The sequence below is a fragment of the Macrobrachium rosenbergii genome, chromosome 19, assembly GCF_040412425.1.
Source record: "Macrobrachium rosenbergii isolate ZJJX-2024 chromosome 19, ASM4041242v1, whole genome shotgun sequence".
NCBI classification, from domain to species: domain Eukaryota; kingdom Metazoa; phylum Arthropoda; class Malacostraca; order Decapoda; family Palaemonidae; genus Macrobrachium; species Macrobrachium rosenbergii.
Window position 1 is genome coordinate 8,887,781 of NC_089759.1, and position 11,376 is coordinate 8,899,156.

The following is an 11,376-nucleotide window of genomic DNA, read 5'->3' on the forward strand; positions in this document are numbered from 1 at the left end:
ATACACTTGTCCGCGATGTAATCGCGGAACATCATACGTGGGATGCACGAGGAGGCTGTTGAGGGTACGAATTGACTGTCATACAGGTTTAAGCTATCGTACAGGATGCAAGCTATCAAATCCAGAGGCCTCTAACATCAGAAACCATGCTGTACGGTGCAAATCAAACATCAGAGATGAAGATTTTACGATAGTGGGGCGGGTCTCCAACCATCACGATTTAACTATCCTAGAGTCTATTATCATAAAGAGAACTGTTCCCTCGTTAAATACTCAATTGTCGTCTACTCAGTTATTTGTTGCTTTTTTTCTTTATGCTTATTTTTCTGTATTCTGTCAGTATTATTCTTTCATTTCACTTGGTGAGTCTGTGTCTTAGTTCCCTTGACCTGTATCTTTTGTGGTCCTTTTTTATGTTTATTTATGTACCTAATTTTAAAGCTGCATTGCCATTTTTGTGAATTTTAAATATTTTTATTTTTTAAAAATTCTTTTAATACCGTGATTCTATCTGTAGTGCAAATTATTTTCTTTTTTAGCCTTGAAAATGTGACTTGTGTCATGAAACGTCGGCAATAAATTTGTAAGAATGGAGGTCTTCGTTTCCCTTGTTCCTTGAGGATGTATATATATATATATATATATATATATATATATATATATATATATATATATATATATATATATATATATATATATATATATAGTATATATATTGACTGAACTGGATGAATACATAGAACAGATATAGGTATTTTTATATATATGCACACACACACACACACACACACACACACACACACACACACACACACACACACACACATATATATATATATATATATATATATATATATATATATATATATATATATGTGTGTGTGTGTGTGTGTGTGTGTGTGTGTGTGTGTATCCTGACTGACCTGGATGAATAAGGGGAACAATGTGAACCAATGACTACAATACTGGTGTTGGGTTTCAAGAATTTTTTTGTAGATAGTAGGAAACAACAATTCACTTCAACTAAAATACGATTGAATGAATATCTTCCCACGCAATATTACAGACAAGGTGGTTCAATAGTACTAAAGCTGCCACAGTCGGAAAATAAAATGATTTTGTGATTCCCATTATCAAACTATTAGTACCTCGAACAGAAAGGAAAATGTAACATGAACGATTTCCTAACTTATCTTCAAATATCTGAATTTATTATCGTTGACATCTACGATGAACACTTAAAAAATTTTGTGTTTTGTATTTCTACCAAACATTTTTTCTCCTCATATTTAGTCTACTATTCAAGTTCAGACTTTGATCAATTTTGCCATGCATAAGGACTAACTCATCTGATCTCCTGCCCTGACCAGGTTAATAGGAAGTTAATTTATTCACGAATTAAGGACAAAGAACATCAAGGGCACTGATACTTATTTTTAAAACTTTAAAAAAAACTTGAGATACTAATAAAGTCATCTCAATATATAATTCCGGAATAATCGACTATAAAACATTTCCAAGAGTAACAGTGAACATCCCCAGTCTGTTCAAGATATTTTACGAGATCCCTGAAGAAAATACTAATTTATAGGTGGAACTTCTTACATAGCAGCTATGCTTAGAGGGAATGTGACATATCAGTCTTCACTTATAAAACTGATTATTATTGATATATTTAATACAAACTACGACAGGCATCCGAATTTGGGTTTAATAATATGGTAGTATATTTACACACGAACATGTAAACAGTCACAGGATGTAATTCCCTTAGTTTAATATTTAAAACAAGATTCATACAAAACTTACAAAGTTTTTTACTTGAATATTCCTCCTAAAGTTAGAATCAATTTAGACAGCATGCATATCCCTGTAATCTCCCCTTCCTTTTTGAAGTCAGGACATATAAACTTCACAAGCTTCCGCGGGAGAAAAAGAAATGGAATCGGTGCATATCGGTTGAGCACCCGCCATATCTAAATCAAAGATCGTGTTTCCTCTGGGAAGGCATTTGGGATTTCTTAAAAGATTGGCAATACTTATCGACAGGTTGGCGTTTTCAGTGATTCGTACGTGTTTGAGGGTTTGTTTGTGTGGGCGTGGTTGAATAATGATATCGCTGTGTTTATTTGAGCGTTCACGTATACATACGTGCATAGACATGCATGCATACATACGCGCATACACATGCATGCATACAAACACGCCATATATTAACACACATCATACACATACCTACAATATAAATAAATAAATAAATAAATAAATATATATATATATATATATATATATATATATATATATATATATATACATAAATAAATATATATATGATATATATAAATATATATATATATATATATATATATATATATATATATATAAATATATATATATATAAATAAATATATATATATATATATATATATATATATATATATATATAAAAGCGCATAATATTACCTAAAAATAATAAGAGGTTAGACAATAATGAAGAACGCACAACCATTTTTTTTTTTTTTATAAAATATCTATGCGAGAAATTTGAGACTCAAAGGAAACAACATTAGTTGCATACATATAAGAAATGACTGACAGATAAATGCTCACATAAATGAACACGTACTTATGCGTTTGGGTGAGTGCTTGCGTGCATGTATGCGCGTGAATATGTTGGCAAGCATCACAGCGTACACCTGTCAATACTGAGAGAGAGAGAGAGAGAGAGAGAGAGAGAGAGAGAGAGAGAGAGAGAGAGAGAGACTTTCTTTTAACTATGTCTGAAAAGCACACCATTTTTTTAAATCAAACCCCATTCTATTTGAGGAATGTCTTTTCTAGAAAAAATATGAAAGCAAAATGAGATCCTTGTATGATGAGGTCAAGTACATTTACCCAGATGACGACGTAAAATGAATTAGGATGTCAAAAACCGGCTTCCACCAATTACGTTATCAACGAAATTGCCCACCACTAATTAGGTTCTCGGCCGAACTTTCCTCCCCCCGAATAAGGCTGTCAACAAAATTTTCCTGCCGTGAGTTAGTTTGGCAGGAAACTTGGTCACTACAAAGCAGGTCAAGGCACATGGGGGTTGGAGTTGCTTGTGCCAGAATGGTGGAGGAGATGGTGGTGGTGGTGGGGAGGGAGTGTTGGAGGGACGGGGAGTCATGTGACCAAAAGGGCAGCCGACATAAGGGGAAGGAAATAATAGGGTAGCCAAGGTACCCACAGAAGAGTGAAGGTACAGTTAGCTGCACGAGAAATCTTGTTCTCTGTTCGCCCCAGTGCTAATGCCAGGGATCAAGGACTACGTTTCAGGTCTTCATACAGAGATCATGAACTTTTATGTTGTTTGTTGCTGTATGTGAACATTTTATAATTGACTGCAACAACACAGTGTCAAGTTCTCAAAATTGTTTGTCAACTAGATGTTCAACGTTATCTTTTTCTTTGTTAGTGTATACTTCAATGAAAAATAAGTTTAAGAGATTATTTTTACAATCGTGATGTTTAATAAGCTGAACTGTCACACATGAGGATTCGCTCTCCCATATTCAATGCAAATCACGACCTAATCAGCAATTGATGCTGAACTCGACATTTATATAAAAAAAAAAGGTATTGTGGATTCCTTAATGCCGTTCTTCGTGTGATGCACTTCATTTCTTTTTCTTGCATTAAATAAAGACCGTACCTCATTTATGCAGTCATCTTAGTGAATTAATAGTCTTCAGATTGTATTTTTTGATACAATTACTTATCGAGTGCATCTCTGAAGTACATCAGCATTTTGTTTACCGAGTGACACCAAATCGATTCCTAATTCATCTACGTTATTCCTCTTCGGTGTTAGTGTCAAATACATCCTTCTGATTTTCTCGTTCCCAATTACGCCCACGTATACATGTGCCATTACTTATAATACTAACTTTTTATACATCTCCTTCCTCTTCTCTCTCAGCCACACTTATCCTCTTTTCTGTTCATTTCCGCCCCTTCAATATCTCTTGGCTCAAATCTTCGGGTATTTCCCTTCGAATCAAACCGGTCTGTCAAGTACACTGCTTCCGCTATACCCAGATCCTGCGCGCGCCCCGCCACCGCCACCGGTAACCACCTCACCCATCCCCGCCCCCTCGGCCTTTTCAGATGCACGAAGAAGGAACGAAGCGATATGAAATCGGCAAACATCCGCGTCAGGTCCAAAGGCAAGAGTATCGTCTTGCCCTCAAATTTTCCTTTGAAGGTTCTATTAATATATTCAGCAACGCTGATTTTTTCTTTTACATTTTGAAGCACATCTCCCTCTCTCTCTTTTCTCTCTCACTCTGGTTTTAGGGACTACTGCATTCGATATATATATATATATATATATATATATATATATATATATATATATATATATATATATATATATATATACATATGTGTGTGTGTGTGTGTGTGTGTATATACAGTATGTATAAAATGTGTAAATATATATATACAAATATATTGTACGTATACAGTGCACACCTGTAATTACAGGTACTTAGTTTATAAAGCAAAAGTGGCACCGTGTGAATCCACTACCCTGACAAGCATCAGACACATAACTGAAGAAAATCTACATTCAGAAACCTGAATACTAAACGAAATGTTTCTAAAACATCCTCCGAAGTCTCTAGATATCTTTTATAAAAATTACCTTTCAAATTACATTTCAAACTGTAAAGCTAAAGGAAAGTGTACATAAAATTCACCTACCATATTTTGCAAACGCAGATTCAGGTGCGCCAAAATGTAATAACATAAGAGGCTTTAGGAACAAGCTGTTGTAAGTAGCGCTTCCCTCGGCAGCATTTCATATTCTTCCTGAAGAGAGAAAAATATTCATGTATAACTATTAACACAAAAGATGATTAATTATATAATATGCTTTCCACTAAGAATGATTGCAATTAGGACTATTATTAGCAATGTTTTAAAGCCAGCAAACAGAAAAGGGTAACGTGTCGTATGTCATTAATAATCTCTCTCTCTATCTCTCTCTCTCTCTCTCCCTCTCTCTCTCTCATCCAAATCCGCCAACTTCCTCATCATTAAATGAAAAGTCACGGGAATATATCTTGGAGGACCTCATCCAACAAAAATTGCTTTCAAGAGTCTGATCTGGAAGAGTTTCCGGGGTCAGAGTTTTCGTCCTACCACCGACCACCTGGAGGAAAACCCTTCAAGAGAAACTCGCCGTCAACTTCTTGGGGGTCTCACCATTCGAGATAGCTCGCCTCAAAATCAACTTGAAACTCGACCTCTTCAGGAAGAAGTTGAGACGTGCGTGGGACGCCGCTTGGACTACATCAAGCAGGTTCTCCGAATATGATTTTGTTTATTAAAATTATTCAAATCTACTGGGCCAAATATTATCAATACTTATTGAAATGATGTCAATCTACTGATGTTGTGATCCCAGTTTTCTTTGGCTGGGTCAGAAAGGTTAAAACTTATTATAATGATGTCAATCTACACAAGTCTACAATAGCCTATGTTTGACGTAAAAATTAGTATATATAACTCAGTGGAATCTGGAACAAATTACACCAGTGTTAACAAGAAAAGGATACTTATCTCTAATAGTTATAACTGAACACTGAAAAATTCATTCAAAATATACTTTCCTATTTTACTTGTAAACTTCATTACCGAAATATTAAAAAAAAAAAAAAAAACAGGAAGACACCCACAAACAGATATACACAAACACACACACACACACTGCCTGACAATAATTCTGTGAAGTTCTGTTGACTTTCATGAGAGAATCTGAATACAACAAAACCCTTCTCATGCAGAAAGTTGGCCTGCCTGAATAAACAGGGAAAAGCGACACTACAACAATGCCCATATTTTCACTCATTTTTTTCGCTGATGGGATTATTTTTTTGTACAGTGGCCCTGATGCACGAATATCTCTTAACAGGGCAAACATTCCCTCCATGAATATTAATGTAAATTCTTTTAGGAAAAAATGGACATCACCTCTTTTCATAAACTGAGAATGAAATGTAGGATGGTCAGGCTACTGAATAAATATAAATGAAATGTACGATGGTCAGGCTACTGAATATATATAACTGAAATCCGATCCTCCCAGCCTGCATACACAGTTATATTCAGGTATTATCTAAACTGATATCGTCCAGGTAAGTGTAAAAGATATCTGCAATAAAACTCATCGCATAATGTCAATCAACACCAGAGGTCGTCAGCACATACCCCCTGTGATCCTTCACTGATGGGGAGGTGGATAAGGATAGAATCTAAATTCCCAGTAATTACAGGTACTTTTTTTACAAAGGAAAAGTGGCACCGTCTGAATCACTACTCTGACAAGTATAAGACGAGTAACTGAGGAAAATTAAATCTACATTCATTATATTAATTAAAAAAAAATGCTTCTAAAACATCCTCGGAAGTCCCTCGATATCTTTCCTGAAAATTAAGTTTCAAACTATAAAGCCAAAGGAAAGTGTACATAAAATTAACTAACCATATTTTGCAAATGCAGATTCTGGTGCGCCAAAATGTAACGACATAAGAGGCTTTAGGAAGAAGCTGTTGTAAGTAGTGCTTTCCTCGACAGCATTTCATATTCTTCCTGAAAGGAGAAAAACATTCCGGCATAAATATTAAAACAAAAAGGGTTTGACTAAATTTACTTTTCATAATCAGCTGTTGCAACCAAGATTATTATTAATAATATTCTAGAATATAGAATTTAGGTCACAGGCCTAGCGCTGGGACCTATGAGGTCATTCACCGTTGAAAGGGAAACTGAATGTAGAAAGGTTTTAAAAGTGTAACGGAAGGAAAACCTCGCAGTTGCACTATAAAACTTGTACTATTAAGAGAGGGTGGATAACAAGATGGAAGAAAGGGAATATGAATGGGGGTATAGTAAAAGGATGAAAGGGGTTGCAGCTAGGGCCCGAAGGGACGCTGCAAATAACCTCAAGTAATGCCTACAGTGCATTATGTGAGGTGCACTGACGGCACCACCCCACTACGGCGAGTAATATTCTAAAGCAAAGGAATTTATTTCTGGTGATAGAAATTCATTTCTCGCTATAATGTGGTTCGGATTCCACAATAAACTGTAGGTCCCGTTGCTAAGTAACAAATTGGTTCTTAGCCACGTAAAATAAGTCTAATCCTTCGGGCCAGCCCTAGGAGAGCTGTTAATCAGCTCAGTGGTCTGGTAAAACTAAGGTATACTTAATTTTTAAAGCAAAGGAGAAAACTTTTCTAAAACTAACATCTAATATCAATCATCAATATTCTCTCTCTCTCTCTCTCTCTCTCTCTCTCTCTTTCAGCATTTTCCTCGTAAACTTAGACCTCTAAACAAAAAAATATTTGATGACCTTAAACAAAAAGTAATGCTTTCGAGAACTTGAACCGAACTTTGCAATTCGGGTTTTCGTTCTGTGGAAATGGAGGAAACTAAACAAACCTATAAATGATTTCTGGAGAAAATGAAGCCTGTCGTATAATTCACAGATATAAAAATGTAGAACCTAACTGTTAAAAATGAAGGCAGTCAAGGAACTATACCGAAAATCATGCATTGTTTGCCTATGGTGAAATATCTTTAGGAAATAACTACTTCGTCTTGATGAAATGATTTTCTTGTCTCATCTGTGAATTTTTAATTGCCCTTGATCCTGTACAGTTATATGATAAGGGCTGAGAAAACCTTCAGTGATAAGAACAATTGTAATCTTCTACAATAATAAAATCCGAGTGGCTCTTTATTGTTTGTCCGCCCCGGAGTAGGTAAGGGATCGGGATGGTAGGGGAGACATGACATATCCACACTCCTCCTCCAAACCTGTTTTTCCGCCCCGGGTGGGGGAGGGAGGGTAGGGGAGACATGACGGGCAGCGCCGGGTTCCAGCACAGCGTAGCGCGCCATCAAGCTCGTCACTTAACACTGACAAAATATTCCAACTTAGATGATTCGACTTTCAGCATTTTTCGTTTGACATTGGTTCATTTTTATAAGTTCACTTTATATCTAATTTAACGTTATACGTTAAATAAGTTTTAGTCTGTTTTCTTCAAGTTCATGTATGAGAGAGAGAGAGAGAGAGAGAGAGAGAGAGAGAGAGAGAGAGAGAGAGAGAGAGAGAGAGAGAGAGAGAGAGGATCACTTTAGACTTTATACCCTTCTTTTGTTAAAGTTTTATTTGTCTTACGCTGATATATGGAGAGAGAGAGAGAGAGAGAGAGAGAGAGAGAGAGAGAGAGAGAGAGAGAGAGAGAGAGAGAGAGAACCACTTTAGACTTTATACCCTTCTTAAAGTTTTATTTGCCTTAGCTTGATATATGGAGAGAGAGAGAGAGAGAGAGAGAGAGAGAGAGAGAGAGAGAGAGAGAGAGAGAGAGAGAGAGAGAGAGAGAGAGAGAGAGAGACGTATAAATTCTTAAACAGTACACTGTTGTCACGTGTACTAAACAAGTAATAAAAAACACAACGCAAGAGGCTTTTATATTATTTTTTCTGTTCATATCTTCTACAACGAAATTATTTTCGTGTATCGCTCCCGATACGTGAACAGCTTCGACCCAACAAACTCTCACGCCATTAATATGAACGGGAGGGCTTTTCCAAAATAAAATATGCTTCGCCTACGAAAAAAAAAATGAAAATAAAATTTGTTCCGATGTTACACGAGATCAAAATAAACTGAAATCCGATGTGGGAACTAATAGCATACAGGTTTACGGACATTTAATAATGCATATGTTTTTTTTTTTTTACATGAGACTTATATTTGCGGCTGTAAAATCCACCTTTTACTTTCTAATGTAAACTTCCCTTAAAATTTTGAAGGTGTTGTCATGTTAAATATAACGATCATGTTTGCCGTTTTCCATGCAACGTCTTACAAAATCGTATGTGTGTGTGTGTGTGTGTGTGTGTGTGGATATAAAAATGATCACGGCAGGCAGGACTGTTTTCAAAACAATTTTATCGTTCAAAAGAAAGCTGGCACCAATTGAAATTGATAACCGGAACAGAAATAAAAAAGAATATGAAGACTATTATGAAGAGTTTATAGCCTAGGTGGCAGAAACGAGATATGACGTAGGTCTTTCTGACAGCACAATAATTCGCTGGGTCCCTTCTAAATTCCTTTAAATCAATAGATTTCTGCTGACTGTGGACAATTTATAAAAAAAAAAAAAAAGGTTTATAGGATTAAAGGACACTTTCGTGCTGTTGTCCTCTATCTGTAAGAAAATTAATTTCCAAAATATCTAACACGAATTTCTAGGTTAATGGTTCATCACTGAAAATGAACGATATACTAGACTTGATTTTTCCTTCAGGAAAACCAATAGTGGGCCTCTTAATAGTTCTGATTCATTACTTGAAGAGTCCAATAATTAACTGAATCGTAAAATGTTTTAGTAATTCACAAATTACTTGAACCATACCCCATAATACAATTATAAGGATTAACAGCTATTTTTCCAAGATGTCTTGTTTTTTAGGAACATAACACTGAAAGGATTCAGATCATTTCAGTTTGTTAATTACGTATTGCGATTTTAGAAAACGATGAATTCTAAGGGGATTACATGTTAATGGCTTAGTAATTCATAGTAATAATTCTTAACCCGTCCACACATGCTCATAATTTTCTTTGCAGATGCCATGTGGGTCTCCAAAATCGTGATTCATTCGCTATTTGATTGTTCGCGTTTCTACCTCTGTTTATCAGCTTTCCACACTCCACTTTCAAAAGGAAACCGATATTCGTCGTACAGATGAGCTAATGATAATATTTTGAACATGGTTTTAATCACTGTATAAATCATACCGCCGTTCTTTACAGTATCTTTTGGGAGTTTAAGATATGTGAAAACAAAACGACCATTCCATGTTTAAGATACGTGAAAACAAAACGACCATCTCAATTATTCAAATTAATTTTATGCATTTTGACAGCCTGCCTTTGAATTATTTTTAATCATCCACTTTCTGAAAGCAAAATAAAAAAATTTACGGAAAAGTAGCATCATTAAGAGCTCTCTCTCTCTCTCTCTCTCTCTCTCTCTCTCTCTCTCTCTCTCTCTCTCTCTCTCTCTCCCCCAAATGTATTCAGACTCACCATGCCTAAAATCATCTCCCAAACTTCACAAAACTAGAACTTTAATGGCCCAACATTCCAGCACATCAGTTGACTCCTCTTTCGAGATCTCTGGAGCTTCCCGAGCAGGATTTTTTTTCTGCAAAACTTTTGAGGCGAAGGAAGACCTCCCTAAAGAACTTCGACATAGTATCTGGGGAACTCGGCATTCAAGGAAGGTCGTTCAAGTTAATCTGGATTATTTTCGTCGCTTCTTATACCGACCAATTAAGGAAGATTTGAAAGCGTATTTAAGATTATTTTCAAAATTAAAGATATGCGTTAGCGGAAGTTCAGAATATGTGCTTTGCGCGACGTTAAGTAGGGATTGTGATAGGTCAGGTACAAGGAAGGTGGTTGAAGGGTTAGGCTAGGTCAGGTAAGGAGGAAAGGGTAGAGTGTTAATTCTGTAAGGGCGGAGATTTTAGCGTTAATTTACAGCAGATACTGATTATTTCTTCGCGCGTCAGAAAATCTAGTTCTTAATTTTGGTTCATCCTCCGAGTTTGTTTTAATATGGAAGATGATTTTTAGACCATTCTGTGTCTGTCAACATTGCAGAGCTCTTCCTCAATTAGCAATAAATTATTCAGATATATAATTGAAAATAATATCCATTCTAGGAGGACAACTTTTTGGCAACGTGTCAGTGAATGCAGTTAATTATAAATCGAAAAACTGACTTTAATGTTACATTCAGGAACTGCATTCCACTCTCCTGTACTGCTAAAAAAAATCCTGATGTATATGAAATCTAATAAACCCAACGACAGACCTACTTCTTAAACTATTGCGGTCTATGCTTACGTAAATAAATAGTTCCTCGTTGGACAAGTCGGTAGAGTTCTCGGCTAGCACTCTGCCAGGCCCGAGTTCGAGTCTCCGACCGGCCAATGAGGAATTAGAGGAATTTATTTCTGGTGACAGAAATTCATTTCTCACTATAATGTGGTTCGGATTCCACAATAAGCTGTAGATCCAGTTGCTAGGTAACCAATTGGTTCTTAGCCATGTAAAATAAGTCTAATCCTTCGGGCCAGCCCTAGGAGAGCTGTTAATCAGCTCAGTGGTCTGGTTAAACTAAGGTATACTTAACTTAGGTAAATGAATATTGTCTATAATCAACAAGAACTACCTATATGTTTACTTTGTCATCCAGTTTAACTGTTAAATTCGCTCTCATGAAACCATTAAA

General features: G+C 35.9%; 1 long non-coding RNA gene across 4 annotated transcripts in view; it reads right to left on the reverse strand.

The window, feature by feature from the left end:
- LOC136848616 (uncharacterized) overlaps positions 1-11,376 on the reverse strand; it is a 423,332-nt gene that overhangs the window by 322,979 nt on the left and 88,977 nt on the right. For all 4 annotated transcript variants that reach the window (XR_010856069.1, XR_010856068.1, XR_010856066.1 and 1 more), the window contains exons 6-7: positions 6,533-6,640; positions 4,750-4,857 (exon numbers count right to left, since the gene is read on the reverse strand). This is a non-coding gene — a long non-coding RNA (uncharacterized lncRNA). The remainder of the gene's footprint in view (positions 1-4,749; positions 4,858-6,532; positions 6,641-11,376) is intronic.